The 17,235-nt window shown below is 48.5% G+C and overlaps 1 pseudogene; it reads right to left on the minus strand.

The window, feature by feature from the left end:
- Positions 1–2,742: 2,742 nt before the first annotated feature.
- On the minus strand, positions 2,743–2,851 carry LOC130128095 (5S ribosomal RNA; annotated as a pseudogene).
- Between the last annotated feature and the right edge of the window lie 14,384 nt (positions 2,852–17,235).

Raw genomic sequence — 17,235 nt, forward strand, 5'->3', positions numbered from 1 at the left:
ACAACCAGCCAGTGTACATGAGACAGACTGTGACAACCAGCCAGTGTACATGAGACACACTGTGACAACCAGCCAGTGTACATGAGACACACTGTGACAACCAGCCAGTGTACATGAGACACACTGTGACAACCAGCCAGTGTACATGAGACAGGCTGTGACAACCAGCCAGTGTACATGAGACAGACTGACAACCAGCCAGTGTACATGAGACAGGCTGACAACCAGCCAGTGTACATGAGACAGACTGACAACCAGCCAGTGTACATGAGACAGACTGACAACCAGCCAGTGTACATGAGACAGACTGACAACCAGCCAGTGTACATGAGACAGGCTGTGACAACCAGCCAGTGTACATGAGACAGGCTGTGACAACCAGCCAGTGTACATGAGACAGGCTGACAACCAGCCAGTGTACATGAGACACACTGTGACAACCAGCCAGTGTACATGAGACAGACTGTGACAACCAGCCAGTGTACATGAGACACACTGTGACAACCAGCCAGTGTACATGAGACACACTGTGACAACCAGCCAGTGTACATGAGACACACTGTGACAACCAGCCAGTGTACATGAGACAGGCTGTGACAACCAGCCAGTGTACATGAGACAGACTGACAACCAGCCAGTGTACATGAGACAGACTGACAACCAGCCAGTGTACATGAGACAGGCTGACAACCAGCCAGTGTACATGAGACAGACTGTGACAACCAGCCAGTGTACATGAGACAGACTGACAACCAGCCAGTGTACATGAGACAGACTGACAACCAGCCAGTGTACATGAGACAGACTGACAACCAGCCAGTGTACATGAGATAGGCTGTGACAACCAGCCAGTGTACATGAGATAGGCTGTGACAACCAGCCAGTGTACATGAGACAGGCTGTGACAACCAGCCAGTGTACATGAGACAGGCTGTGACAACCAGCCAGTGTACATGAGACAGGCTGACAACCAGCCAGTGTACATGAGACACACTGTGACAACCAGCCAGTGTACATGAGACAGACTGTGACAACCAGCCAGTGTACATGAGACACACTGTGACAACCAGCCAGTGTACATGAGACACACTGTGACAACCAGCCAGTGTACATGAGACACACTGTGACAACCAGCCAGTGTACATGAGACAGGCTGTGACAACCAGCCAGTGTACATGAGACAGACTGACAACCAGCCAGTGTACATGAGACAGACTGACAACCAGCCAGTGTACATGAGACAGGCTGACAACCAGCCAGTGTACATGAGACAGACTGTGACAACCAGCCAGTGTACATGAGACAGACTGACAACCAGCCAGTGTACATGAGACAGACTGACAACCAGCCAGTGTACATGAGACAGACTGACAACCAGCCAGTGTACATGAGATAGGCTGTGACAACCAGCCAGTGTACATGAGATAGGCTGTGACAACCAGCCAGTGTACATGAGACAGGCTGTGACAACCAGCCAGTGTACATAAGACAGACTGACAACCAGCCAGTGTACATGAGACAGGCTGACAACCAGCCAGTGTACATGAGACAGGCTGACAACCAGCCAGTGTACATGAGACAGACTGTGACAACCAGCCAGTGTACATGAGACAGACTGACAACCAGCCAGTGTACATGAGATAGGCTGTGACAACCAGCCAGTGTACATGGTGACATATTTTCATTGTAGTAGCTAAAAACTATTCGTCCCCTTGATTAAATACGTGAGTGTTGTGGACACCAGCATGTGTCCTAGTATATCTTATTCACTGTGGACGTTCAGAACGTAATAATGATTCGCTGATCCCGGCCGATACACACGTCAGCATGTGAAAGGGGGGGGGGCAGCTCCGTAGCTGATTGGTTACGTCTCATACCACACGGTCACAACGTCACCGGTTCGATTCCAACCGGCGGCTTTGTTTCATGTCATAGCCCCCCCCCCACCCCACCCCCCGGTTTCCTGTCTGCCTCTTCCTTGCACAGTAAAATAGATTTAAGAAGAAGAAAACAATTGAATTAAGGCACTTCTGGCACTTCTTGTTCCCACGTGCGGCACGGACACACAGCTGAAGCGTCATCCACGGTGGTTTCTAGTTTGGACACTACTCTTTATGCGTTACTGGTTATACTGCAGGCACCACCTGTTCAGGGGATGCAGTCGCTTTGAACGGTTCTCTCCGTGCAGCGTGAGAAGGCCAACTGTCTCCGCTAGAGGGCGCCACACAGCAAAGAACGCCTACATGTCCCAGCTTCTGATCACTGAGTAATAAAAGCCACCGTGGGGCTCCATCAGTGATCCCGGTAGTAGTCCGAATACATCCTCTTACATGCTGTAGTCTAGAGCAAAGCAGTGTGCTGTGTGAGGTGAGACTCGGATGTAAAGTCAGAATAACAGGTTTTCGTGGACCGAAGTGTGTGACTGTTCTGGTTTTCAGGCTCAAACTGCAGCATTTTAAGTCATGAAACATCCAAACCGCTTATCCTACTCTCAGGGTCGCGGGGATGCTGGAGCCTATCCCAGCAGTCAGCGGGCGGCAGGCGGGGAGACCCCCTGGACAAGCCACCAGACCATCACACACACACACCCACACCTAGGGACAATTTAGTATGGCCGATTTACCTGACCTACAGGTCTTCTGTTTGCTTTGGGAAATTACGTATAATTCTTGCGTTTGCTTTGTGAATTGGAATTGAGTAAAATAAAAGCAAAGTGGTTTGAGATGATAGTAGTGGATGAAAAGCTTACAGCACCTGGTATTCCCAGGCGGTCTCCCATCCAAGTATTAACCAGGCCCGACCCTGTTTTGCTTCCGAGATCGGGCGTTGTCAGAGTGGTGTGGCCGTAAGCCGGAGGGACGGCAGCGTACTGGTCCTTAATAGACGATTCACTCGGTTATAGACGAGTCACTGTTATAGACCAGTCACTCTTTTATAGACGATTCACTCTGTTATAGACAAGTCACTCTGTTATAGACGATTCACTCTGTTATAGACGAGTCACTCTGTTATAGATGATTCACTCTGTTATAGACCAGTCACTCTTTTATAGACCAGTCACTCTTTTATAGATGATTCACTCTGTTATAGACGAGTCACTCTTTTATAGACAAGTCACTCTGTTATAGACGAGTCAATCTTTTATAGATGATTCGCTCTGTTATAGACGAGTCACTCTTTTATAGACAAGTCACTCTGTTATAGACGAGTCAATCTTTTATAGATGATTCACTCTGTTATAGACGAGTCACTCTTTTATAGACAAGTCACTCTGTTATAGACGAGTCAATCTTTTATAGATGATTCGCTCTGTTATAGACGAGTCACTCTGTTATAGACGAGTCACTCTTTTATAGACGATTCACTCTGTTATAGACGAGTCACTCTGTTATAGACGAGTCACCCTTTTATAGACGAGTCACTCTTTTATAGATGATTCACTCTGTTATAGACGAGTCACTCTTTTATAGATGATTCACTCTGTTATAGACGAGTCACTCTGTTATAGACGAGTCACTCTTTTATAGACGAGTCACTCTGTTATAGACGAGTCACTCTGTTATAGATGATTCCGCGCCTCATCTTCTGCTATCAGCTTGTTTCACCAGTTTCTGTGACATCTTGTCGCTTTTGCTGTCGAATGAGTCGAGTAAAGTGCAAGAATATGACTAAAAAGGCAAGTTATGAAACATGAATGCGTAAAACATAATCTTCGCCGGACTCCAGCTGTTCTTCTAGATTTAACACAGTACTGTCTTCATGCGTTCAACTCTCAACACCGTCTTCTGCTGCATGTTGTCAGTACTGGAGGGGCGACGTCTTCTGTCTGCTCTGTCCTGCTGTGTTTACATAAAACACGAGTCAGGCAATAGGATGTAAAACATCCTCCTCTTGTGTTGACACCCCCCCACACACACACACCTGTTCCCCTGCCAATCACTGCTGTCACCTGTAAGGTCAGTGCACAAAACCAGATGCATCATTCAAAAAGCAGATGTTTCCCCCAAACTGAAGAAACATGTGTGTAAGATGACTGAAGTACAAACACCAAGTGACTTGTGAGGAAAACAACATCTTGTCTGTTCCATTTGAGAGGAATAAATCATTCCCTTTTACTTCACTGCAGAGTCTCCTGCTGGCGACGCCAGGATTCCCAAGTTGGAAGAATCAAAGTCCCTGTTTTCAGATCATATTTCGACCTGAAAAAGGACTAAAACTAACTGCTGAAGTAGGAAGCTCTCATCCGTCATCCTTCCTCTTCAGTGTCAATGCGGACTCAACTGCCGGAAGATTTGGATCTTGCTCTGGACTCTGGCGACGAGCTGCTTCTGAAGGGGTAAAATCAAACAAAGTTGGATAAATACCAGGAATGATGAAGCAGTGCCTGTCCATTCCTTTTTATGGGTGCTGTCAATGACACTGTTGAAAGCATGCTGCCATTTGTTTAAATCATCACGAGCACCAAACATACGCCCTGGGATTAAATGTAGTGACTGAGAAGGAATCATGAAAGGAGTTCGTACAACTTCCTCGAGCTGCGACGTGGCTGTTGAATCAGTGGTATCTTAAGTGGTGCCCTCTTCTAGAATTGGTTATGATGAGTTTGAAATAAGCCAAAAAACAAATAAAAAGTTCAAGAAAAAAAGAAGGAATTATTCACAAGAACGAGTTCCCATGCATCAGCAAACAATGTCCGTTTTCACATTAGTGACTGGGAATCTAGTCAATTTAATCCATGGGTATGCATGACTCTGCCACTGGGATGCAGAGCGTTGAGGTGAAGGCTCTTCAGTAGGACCACCTTCCCACCACTAAGAATGGTGTTGTCTTGAGGACAAGACTTCTACCATCTTAGACTGATACTAACATGTTTTCTGATCAAAACATGTACAAAGAAAGATTTACTACCACTTTTAACTAACAAATCACTGACAGCTGTTCCAGTATTACAGATTTAGCCATCGGCTGGTCCATTGCAGGGCCCATACAGACCCATGGCAGATCTCCGCTGGGTCAGTCATTTTCAGTGGGTGAAACTGGCTGGGATCTGGCTAGGGGCCGCAATTCTGACTGGCTGGTACTGTATGCTAATGCAAACTAAACAGGGAGCACTCGACTTACCAGTAGGGTCATGAAAACCATGATGGAACTCCACTGGCTTGTACTGGTGATACAGTTCACTTATCTAGTTCCATTTCTGCACACCTTGTGCTTTCGAGCAAGGCAAGGTGGAGACCTGGTTCAAGTGGTGCAGCTGATCAGCATGTAGCAGGCCCGGGAAAGTGGTTTGTGGTGAAATAACCGAGTTTGTCATTTGAAAGTTCATCACGATCAATCAGGTGGCGATAAAGGATTTAGCGTTAGTGGTTAGCTGATTCATAGATGGCTAGCACTTGTGAGAACGCAGGCAACATGCGATGACAACATGCAATGACAAAGTCATGAGCTAAGTCAGGTCAAAGTTGCATTAAGCATATCCTCAATATTAACAGTTAGTAATTAAGAGACTGCTTGAATTGTGAAAGGATGGATCATACTGCCAGTGCCATCGAGAATCAACACAGTGCAGCCTGCAGTTTTCCTTAAGACAGGCTTCATCTTCACTTCAACCCCCTTATTCACATTATCTGATGTGAACCAGGAACCAGGAACAGGAACAATTTATTGTCCTTTCTATCATGTACTTGTGTACACAAAAGAAACGAAATTTCATTTCACCCAGCCCACAGCAGTGCAACACAAAAGATAAAAACACATCTAAAATTTCCAAAAACATACAAAAACAGAGAGGAGAAGGAACACCAGCCAGGATGACTGTCAGAACTGCTGGTCTTCATGTGCTGGCAGTTAGCTTAGCCTGCCCCGCTTCCGTGTCCTGTCAGACCGCCCTCGGTGCTTCCTCCTCAGGCGCAGCTCCAGGCAGGGCCATGGTCCCTGGGCCCAGAGGATGCAGCAGACCAGGCTCCCCCAGCCGACCCAACGCCAGCTCTCCCAGCCAGACTCCTTCGGCACACCTCCCCCACACTCCACATGACGACACAAACGCAGACGCAGACAAAAACACTGCACAGTCGACACTAGGCGAGGCCGCCACCAGACCGCCTCGGCGTTTCCTCTCAGGCACAGCTCCGGCCAGGGCCGTGGTCCCTGGGCCCAGAGGATGCAGCAGACCAGGCTCCCTCAGCCGATCCAACGCCAGCTCTCCAGCGATTAAACGAAAAAACAAATCGAAGATCAAAATAAAAACTTCATATGATGACACGAACTTAGACGCAGACGTAGACACAGAGGCTCAAAATAATTCAAGTGGGGTTTAATGGCTACGGTGGGTGGGCGTGGTTTGTGTGTGGGGGGTGGGGTTGTATGAGTTTCAGTGCCCAGGGGGCACTAATCCAGCCTTGCTAATGCCTAAACATAACCATTTCTGACCTTATACCTAAACTGCTCCCCCTGTCACCTCATGTGATGTCGGGAGAGGCGCGCTGGCCGCAACCCCGTGATGTCAGTTTTCTTATTCTATTTGCACTAATTTATCAAATTCTATTTTATCATCCCTTTAATTGCACAACTAATAGTATATAAGGTTGTGCAATTAAGGGGGTGTGTAAATCTGATTGATGATCCACATGTTTGATTTGGCAAAGGTTTTAAGCCAGATGACCGCCCTGACGCAACCCTCCCCATTTATCCTGGCTAGGGACCGGAACTAAGAATGCACCGGCTTGTGCATCGTCAGCGTCTGGGTTTAAGTATAACGTGTGTATATACACTCACTGGCCACTTTATTAGGTACACCTTGCTAGTACCGGGTTGGACCCCCTTTTGCCTTCAGAACTGCCTTAATCCTTCGTGGCATAGATTCAACAAGGTACTGGAAACATTCCTCAGAGAGTTTGGTCCATATTGACATGATAGCATCACGCAGTTGCTGCAGATTTGTCGGCTGCACGTCCATGATGCGAATCTCCCGGTCCACCACATCCCAAAGGTGCTCTATTGGATTGAGATCTGGTGACTGTGGAGGCCATTTGAGTACAGTGAACTCATTGTCATGTTCAAGAAACCAGTCTGAGATGATTCGAGCTTGATGACATGGCGCGTTATCCTGCTGGAAGTAGCCATTAGAAGATGGGAACACTGTGGTCATAAAGGGATGGACATGGTCAGCAACAATACTCAGGTAGGCTGTGGCGTTGACACGATGCTCAATTGGTACTAAGGGGCCCAAAGTGTGCCAAGAAAATATCCCCCACACCATTACACCACCACCACCAGCCTGAACCGTTGATACAAGGCAGGATGGATCCAAGCTTTCATGTTGTTGACGCCAAATTCTGACCCTACCATCCGAATGTCGCAGCAGAAATCGAGACTCATCAGACCAGGCAACGTTTTTCCAATCTTCTATTGTCCAATTTTGGTGAGCCTGTGCGAATTGTAGCCTCAGTTTCCTGTTCTTAGCTGACAGGAGTGGCACCCGGTGTGGTCTTCTGCTGCTGTAGCCCATCTGCCTCAAGGTTCGACGTGTTGTGCGTTCAGAGATGCTCTTCCGCATACCTCGGTTGTAATGAGTGGTTATTTGAGTTACTGTTGCCTTTCTATCAGCTCGAACCAGTCTGGCCATTCTCCTCTGACCTCTGGCATCAACAAGGCATTTTCGCCCACAGAACTGCCGCTCACTGGATATTTTCTCTTTTTCGGACCATTCTCTGTAAACCCTAGAGATGGTTGTGCGTGAAAATCCCAGTAGATCAGCAGTTTCTGAAATAGTCAGACCAGCCTGTCTGGCACCACCAACCATGCCACGTTCAAAGTCACTTAAATCACCTTTCTTCCCCATTCTGATGCTCGGTTTGAACTGCAGCACATCGTCTTGACCATGTCTACATGCCTAAATGCATTGAGTTGCTGCCATGTGATTGGCTGATTAGAAATTTGCGTTAACGAGCAGTTGGACAGGTGTGCCTAATAAAGTGGCCGGTGAGTGTAATTTGTGTATACTTTGTGTATAATTTGAAAGCCACCTCCTACAAAAATGCTCGGCGTCCCTTTGGCCACCCGCATATCCTACAAGCACCGCCGGTGACGGCAAGGCACGCCTGTGACATCTGACCCAACGACTCACCGACCCAACGACGGACTGACCCATGGACCGACCCACCAACTCACTGAGCCACGAACTGACTAACCGACCCACGGACCGACTCACCGACGGACTGGCCCAACGATGGACTGACCCATGGATCCACCGACTCACTGACGGACCGACCGATCCAACGACTCACTGACCCACCGACGGACCGGCCCATTGGGTCACCGACCTACGGACTGACTCACTGACGGACCGACCGACCCACCAATGGACCGACCCAATGACCGACTGACCTGAATCTCCGACCCATTCATAGACTGACTCACTTACCCACTGACTCATCGACCCACGGACCGACTCACCGATGGACCGACCCACCGACTCATCGACCCACGGACCTACCCATTGACCCACGGACCAACTCACCCACGGACCTACCCACCGACTCATCGACCCACGGACCCACTCACCCACGGACCGGCGGACAGATCTCAACCGCTTTACGATCACGCTGGTCTGCTGTAGCACGCGCGCGCCTTTTAGTGGTTACGCCGGTGCGTGTGTCGGTGCGTGTGTCGGTGGGCGGACCGGGCTGGCGACAAACTGAAAGTGGGTGTGGGTGAGGCGCGGGACAGCGTGGAGGAGCCGGCCGTCTGACGACAGACCTCAACAAAACGTTCCGTTTCTGTTCCGTCACGACGTGGGGTGAGCGTGACGTCCGAGAGGGAAACTGATCCCGCTCGCGGGATATTAACAGACAAGCTGGGAAGTGAAGCGGACCGGACGTGGGTGCGTCTCACTGGCTGCACGTTGTGGATTTCCAGGTCAGTGGAAGGTAAGACAAAGCTCCGTCTGCTCTCGTTCATATTCCCGCGACTTGGTCCGCATGCCGGATTTGCGGCGCGGCGAACGGCATCCGGACGCCGGGCTGCTGTTGTCCAGCTGTCAGTCTGCACGAGCCCGGCAGTCTGCACGAGCCTGGCAGCAGATGAATGACTGACAGAAACTCCGGCGTGTGCGTCGTTATTAGAAAGGCTCCGGTGCTGCTCAGACACACTTCAGCTTGTTCTCAAATGAAGATGCTCTGGACCAGATGCTTAAGAAAGTTCATTATCTATCTATCTATCTATCTATCTATCTATCTATCTATCTATCTATCTATCTATCTATCTATCTATCTATCTATCTATCTATCTATCTATCTATCTATCTATCTATCTATCTATCTATCTATCCATCCGGTATATCGGTGTGTTCCTCCTGGGGGTCATTGGTCCGTGTTGTGTCGGTGTGTCGTGGAGTTCCAGCAGCTGTACAAGTTCATCACCCGTGAGCGTGTTCTCTGTACAGCCTCGCTATTTTTTATTCTTAGTTTTCATTTGCTCGGTCAGATATGCCGGATTTGGTGCCAGGGGTTTCCACTGAGCTCGAAATTCCGGGGAGGAACAGCGTTCACTTGGCAAACAGGGTTCCCTCCTCAGAGAAGGATGTGGAGTCACCAGGAGTCCACACAGTGGAGCTCCACCTGATGGTGCCGGACTCCCCCGGACCTCAGTCTACTGCTGGACTAGACAGCAATGAGCTGTGGCCGTAACAAGTTAGGATCAAAATCATACTCACGATCACTTCATTCACCACATCTAAAGGATATGTATTGTAGCGAATTCGGGGGACAACGCAACCACAGAAAGTGCCGCGGCCGGGAAGCGAACCCGTATCGCCCGCACCGCAGGAGACATCGCTAATCGCTAGACTAAAGGGTCAGACCCGCGAGCTAGCGGCCAGCGTGTCTACTTATCCATGCACGTTACAGTATGTTCTGACTTGGTCGTGAGCAGAAGAGCATGAAATCACAAGTCCTGAAATCACAAGTCCTGAAATCACAGGTCCTGAAATCACAAGTCCTGAAATCACAAGTCCGGAAACAGCGATAAGTTGGTAGAATAAATCAACATATAGTAGGATACTGCACATAGTGAAATGCATGCAGTACAGTAAAGTACAGTATGTATGACACATGGAGGACTGTGTGTGTGCAGGTTTTCATTCTGATTTCATCACTTAGTCCTCCTGCCGCTGGTGTCACATGGCTGAGTGATGGACTGGGATGAAAAGCTGATCACACCCGGTTCTCCATGGCACGTGGTTGAATATTACTGTTCTGCAGATTGAATCGGGTCAGTACAAACTGCAGGAGCGGGAGCGGGAGGGAGTCAAGAACAGTGAAGAGAGCAGTCACTGATTGTATCCCAGCCGACCCTGGAGGACAGGGTCCACATCTAGACAGGATGAACCCTCTTCCTGTGCTGCTTTCAGTTTCCTGTTGGTAACGGACACACGTAGTAGTCGTCTCTCTCTCGCTCTCTCTCTTTCTCTCTCCCTCTATTCATTCTCTCTCCCTGTCTCTCTATTCTCCCTCTCTATTCTTTTTCTCTCTATTCTCCCTCTCTATTATTTTTCTCTCTATTCTCCCTCTCTATTCTTTTTCTCTCTATTCTCCCTCTCTATTCTTTTTCTCTCTCTATTCATTCTTTCTCTTTTCTCTCTATTCTCTCTCTCTATTAATTTTCTCTCTATTCTCTATATATATTCACGATGCTGTTTTTGTGTTTATAAACACGTTAAGAGCGCGTTTAACAGTAGGTTTTTGCTACTTCACGGTGATGGACGATGTGGGAAGTGTTGGCAGTGTGTGGTGTTATAACAGTGTAACAGTGTAACAGCGTAACAGTGTAACAGCGTAACAGCGTAACAGTGTAACAGCGTAACAGTGTAACAGCGTAACAGTGTAACAGCGTGACAGTGTAACAGTGTGACAGTGTAACAGTGTAACAGCGTAACAGTGTAACAGCGTAACAGTGTAACAGTGCAACAGCGTAACAGTGTAACAGCGTAACAGTGTAACAGTGCAACAGCGTAACAGTGTAACAGCGTAACAGTGTAACAGCGCAACAGTGTAACAGTGTAACAGCGTAACAGTGTAACAGCGTAACAGTGCAACAGTGTAACAGCGTAACAGTGTAACAGCGTAACAGTGCAACAGCGTAACAGCGTAACAGTGTAACAGTGTAACAGCGTAACAGTGTAACAGTGTAACAGTGTAACAGCGTAACAGTGTAACAGTGTAGCTGTGTTGTGTAGTGGATGTGGAGCTGGTCTCGGGGAGTGTCCTGACATGATTTACATTCTGTGACTCTTGTGTTACTGACCATGTTGCTCTTTGTGTTGTTTTTGTTTTGTGATTTTTATTAAAAGTATTGTTGAAAAAGTCTCTCTATATTATTTTTTCTCTCTCCATTAATTCTTTCTCTCTCTATTCTCTCTCTATTCATTCTTTATCGCTCTCTTTTCTCTCTGTTCATTCTTTCTCCCCCTCTCTATTCTCCCTCTCTCTATTCATTCTCTCTCCATTCTCTCTCTTTCTATTCATACTCTGTCTCTCTCCTGCTCTCTCTCTCTTCATTCTCCCTCCCTCCCTCTATTCATTCTCTCTCTCTCTGTCTCACCCTCTCTCTCTCTCTCTCTCTCTCTCTCTCTCTCTCTCTCTCTCTCTCTCTCTCTCTCTCTCTCTCTCTCTCTCTCTCTCTCTCTCTCTCTCTCTCTCTCTCTCTCTCTCTGTCTCTCTCTGTCTCTCCTGCTCAGTATAACCTGGCATACTGGGTCCAGCATGTCCCAGCGTGTTGCATAGTAAAACACACATGACAATGGCAGCAGAGTTATTTCCGGGCTGTTTCTGTATGCAATGTGTCTGTATGTAGACGTGTCTGTATATAGATGTGTCTGTATATAGATGTGTCTGTATGTAGACGTGTCTGTATGTAGACGTGTCTGTATATAGATGTGTCTGTATGTAAACCAGAGGTGAACTCAGGCACCATGCATCACTGTATCAAGCTGCCCTTGTCTCACTACATATCTTATGTCCGTGTGCCGTGAGTGTGCCCCTCTACGCCAGCCCAGCAGCAGGTGGTAGGATCATGTTGGTCTCCATGGTGCTGGAACCTCTCACCTCAAGCCTGCCGTCTGACACATGCACGTCAGCAAGGATGCAGAGGGGCCTCACAGGTGCTTTCAGCTGAAACCATGTGGCTAAAGCTGGATGCACGTTTGTTGTTTTAGGTGGAGGCACCAGACTCCACCAGTGAGCCTCTCCGTAGCAGCCACACTGCTGATATAGTCCAAAGTCTTTGTTTTGGGATTATTTTTGAGTTTTGTTTAGACAGGAAACTGGTGTTGATGGGGAGGAAGCCTTGGAAGTTGAGAGGAGGGGAGGGAAACCCTGAGGTAGATGCTGCCTGGATGCCGGAACACATGAGGTGTTTGGTGATGGGGGTCATGAAGTGTTTGGTGACGGGGGTCATGAGGTGTTTGGTGACAGGGGTCATGAGGTGTTTGGTGATGGGGGGACACGAGGTGTTTGGTGATGGGGGACACATGAGGTGTTTGGTGATGGGGGGACACGAGGTGGTTGGTGATGGGGGACACATGAGGTGTTTGGTGACAGGGGACATGAGGTGTTTGGTGACGGGGGGACACGAGGTGTTTGGTGACGGGGGAGGACACATGAGGTGTTTGGTGACAGGGGTCATGAGGTATTTGGTGATGGGGGGACACGAGGTGGTTGGTGATGGGGGACACATGAGGTGTTTAGTGTCTGGGGTCTTGAGGTGTTTTAGTGATGGGGGTCATGAGGTGTTTGGAGATGGGGAGGACACATGAAGTGTTTGGTGATGGGGTCATGAGGTGTTTGATGACAGGGGACATGAGGTGTTTGGTGATGGGGGGACACGAGGTGTTTGGTGATGGGGGACACATGAGGTGTTTGGTGATGGGGGGACACGAGGTGGTTGGTGATGGGGGACACATGAGGTGTTTAGTGTCTGGGGTCTTGAGGTGTTTTAGTGATGAGGGTCATGAGGTGTTTGGAGATGGGGAGGACACATGAAGTGTTTGGTGATGGGGTCATGAGGTGTTTGGTGACAGGGGGTCATGAGGTGTTTGGTGTCTGGGGTCTTGAGGTGTTTTAGTGATGGTGGTCATGAGGTGTTTGGAGACTGGGAGGACACATGAAGTGTTTGGTGATGGGGGACACATGAGGTGTTTGGTGACGGGGTCATGAGGTGTTTGGTGACAGGGGGTCATGAGGTGTTTGGTGACGGGGGAGGACACATGAGGTGTTTGGGGCGGGGGGGGACACATGAGGTGTTTCGTGATGGGGGGACACATGAGGTGTTTGGGGCGGGGGGGCACGTGAGGTCATGTGACTCAGCCTGGCGTGCCGTCTGTTTTCACTCTGCTCCTCTGGAAGATGAAATGATCAAGATTTGAGCTGATCCCCAGTGATCTGGGAGGGGATTTCTCTAATCCTTCCTGTAAATCTCTCTGTCTCCCTGGTTTTCTCTCCGTGTTTCCCTCCATCCGTCCATCCATCCATCTGTCTCTCGGTCCTGTTTCTATCCTCCGATCAATTTGTCTCTCAGTCTCACTTTCACTGCATGTTTCTTCCTCTCTGTGTTAAAGTCTCTTTTTCTCTCCAACCATCTCTCTTAAACTTTTTTCTCCCCTGTCTCTCTCTGTTTCTGTCTCTCTTGATGCTTCTCCTCCCTCCTCTCTCAGCCACGTGTTGCTGTGTCTCAGGCGGCTCTCTGGCTTGTGGGCTGCAGACTGGCGATGGGAGGACAGCTTTATGGATGGGAGATGAGGGAGGAAATGAGTGGAGACAGGAACAAACTGATGAACTTGCTGGTCAATGTTGGGATGGGTAATTTCTTGCATACTGGGGATTATGAAGTATGGACAGAGAGGAGTCACCCAGGGGTCAGACAGATGGGGAAGATGTCTGCAGTCAGTCAGTCAGTCAGTCAATCTGTCTGTGCAACGTCTGTCTCAGTTCAGGCACAGTCTGCTACTGCTGGTCCTGGATCAGCTCGGTCTCATGTGGTGTGCCTTGCTCAGGGGTACATTGACCATAGCTTACATGGGAGGGCAGAGCGTCCCTCCTTCACCTAACACTTCAACACACCTGATAACTGAGAATGCTGCTTTCTCGTTTGTTTGATGAACGTCAACAAAACTGTGTCTGCTACATACGAGGAACTATAAGCTAGCAGTTACTGACGTTGTTTGAATTCCTACAGCGGACAGCTAAATAAATTGCAGATGGTCCACAAAAAGAAAAAAGAAAAAAAGAAGCTAAAATGAAGAAATTTTGATTTCCTCTTCATGTGGGTAAAGAATTTCACATCCCCTACCTCAATGGCCCATTGATAACAATGCTGTCCCACGGCCAAGGTTCTCCTGAGGGACTCCAGACCTCCCTGTGGAGATACTGAATAGCTCCTCTCTATATCAAAGAGACCACAATTATGGCCTCCACCCCCCACCCCCTCGCCCCCCAAATATTCTTTTCAGATTCACTCTATCCACTTCCCCCATGCACTACCCTCACCAGCATCTGCATCTGTGGACAATTATCATTAGCTTCTCATAGAGGGCCAGCCAACAGAGGAAGCTCTTGTATTGGGTCTCCCAGCATGAGGCTGCTGGCCGGGGATGGAGGGATAGCAGGATGGAGGAATTGGAGGCAGGGGTGGGCGGATGGATGAATGGCTGCTGAGGAGGTCTATTCATGTCTCCAGGGTGAGGCCATACTTGATGGCACTTGTATTGTGACAGTAACCTTCCTGTCTCCACAAAGCAGCTCCATATGCGTCTCTCTCTCTCTCTCTCTCTCTCTCTCTCTCTCTCTCTCTCTCTCTCTCGCTATCTATTCATCTCTCTATTCAACTAAATTTAATTTCACATATTTTACTGCCATTTGTATTCGGAAACAGCATTGTCTAAACTGCCAGATAGATATTTTTCTCTTGCTCTCTATCTCAGTTATTCCCTGTCTCTGACTCTCTCTTCATTTCTTACTCCGTCATTCATTCCGTCAGCCTCTCGTTCTGTCCGTATTTTTCTCAAATACCTCGCGCCCCGTCGTACGCGAGACCCGGGTTCGCGTCCCGGCTGCGGCGGTACCCGGCTGCTTCGCCACATTGGTGCCAGAAGTGGGATGGCGAGACCGTGAGGCCATCAGAAGCGCGTGCGCCTAGAGGCGTGAGGACACTGGTATGCTGAAGCCCAGGGACGCGCTTCCCGAAGGAGGGGGGCAGTGTAACAATCACAGATGAGTTGACTTGCTAGCCGGTAGGCTAACGAGTCGGACCCGTTGGTCGACTGCTTAACGTAGTCGCCTGTGGCTTTGGAGACCTGGGTTCACGTCCCAGCTACGGCGGATTCCCAGCTGCCCCCTAGGGTAGCGAATCATTACGCGGATTGACAAGACCGCCATCTGTGCTGTGCCCTCACAGGGTACCGATGGAAACTATCAAATCCGTTGTAGTGACCCCTGGGAAACAGGGAACAGGTCGAAAGAAGAAGAAGAATGTAAACGAACGATTGATGTGAATGATATAAAATAAAGAGCTCATGCAACTCAGATCTGTGTCTTAATCAGGATGTCCTCTTCATGAGAATTCGATGTAAACTATGTGAAGATATCAGAGAAATCCCCCTGATGACTTGTGTAAATGCTCTGACATCACGTGGGCTCAGCACACGGCCAGTAAGACTGGGAGTACTGGGACGACGGCTCATTACATCAAGTGTTTGTTAAAGGACATTGTTGGTCTGATTCATACTGGCTGCCTTCCCAGTCCCTTTCCACCTTCTGGTCTGTGGAAGCTGATTTGGGCTTTACGTGTTTTGTCTCTTCTGTATTGAAAAGTGGCACCGGTGGGTTTCTCAGCATTGAGTCTATGTGACGTCACGCATCACTCTTCCAGCAGACTGCATGGCGCCCCCTAGTGGCATTACAACATTCATTCATTCATCTTCAGCTGCTTCTCCGGTGGCAGCAAGCTAAGTAGGGCACTCCAGATGTCCCTCTCCCCAGCAACGCCGTCCAGCTCCTCCTGGGGTATCCCAAGGCGTTCCCAGGCCAGATTGGACATGTAGTCCCTCCAGCGAGTTCTGGGTCTACCCCGGGGTCTCCTCCCAGTTGACTGTGCTTGGTAAACCTCCAAAGGAAGGCGCCCAGGAGGCATCCTAATCACATGCCCGAACCACTTCAACTGGCTCCATTCGACACGAAGGAGCAGCGGCACTACTCCGAGCTCCCTCCAGATGTCCGAGCTCCTCACCCTATCTCTAAGGCTGAGCCCAGACACCCTACGGAGGAAACTCATTTCAGCCACTTGTATCCATGATCTCACCCTTTCGGTCACTACCCAAAGCTCATCACCATAGGTGAGGCCTGGAACGAAGACTGACTGGTAAATTGAGACCTTTGCCTTCCGGTTCAGCTCCCTCTTCACCACAACGGTCCGGTACAACGTCCGCATTACTGCTGATGCTGCACCGATCCGCCTGTCAGTCTCCCGCTCCATCCTACCCTCACTCGTGAACAAGACCCTGAGATACTTGAACTCTTTCACTTCGCATTACAACAGACATACAGAAACATTATCACTAGTGGACACACAGGACTCACACTTTTTTACAGGATCTTAATATTACAAACTACGAAACCAATTTTAGTTACATTTTCTATCCCTTTAAAAAAGCTTATCCCTCGATAATAACATCAGCCAGCAGCTCCAGTAGAGCCGTGTAGTAGACAATAGTAGAAAACACGTTGCTGTTTCCACAGATTTTTGTCATCATTTGGTTTCTCATGAAAGGCAGAACATCTGAATATTAAGAGGATCCTGCTTCAGAGACTTCTTGCTCAACTAGTTTTGCATATGACACATTCACACAGGTCAAAGATTAAAAAAAACTGGGCTGTAATTCTCTCTCTCTCTCCCTCTCGCAGTCTGTCTCTCATTTCAATTCAGTTCAGTTCAGTTCAGTGATGCTTTATTGGCATGACTGCATTAATTACAATGTTGCCAAAGGAAAACATGTCAATAGAACAAAACAAAACAAAAGAAGAAAAAAAATGAAGAAGGAATAGATAGATCTGGCAGAAACAGATCAGCACTTGAACAGCAACTGACAGTAATTGACAATGTTTTGGTCACTCACTGCGGCACAATGTAGCATTCTGGCAAATTGTGCCGCAAGGTGTGACCTTTGACCGTCTCCTAAAATAAGTG

Source organism: Lampris incognitus, chromosome 17, assembly GCF_029633865.1.
Source record: "Lampris incognitus isolate fLamInc1 chromosome 17, fLamInc1.hap2, whole genome shotgun sequence".
NCBI classification, from domain to species: domain Eukaryota; kingdom Metazoa; phylum Chordata; class Actinopteri; order Lampriformes; family Lampridae; genus Lampris; species Lampris incognitus.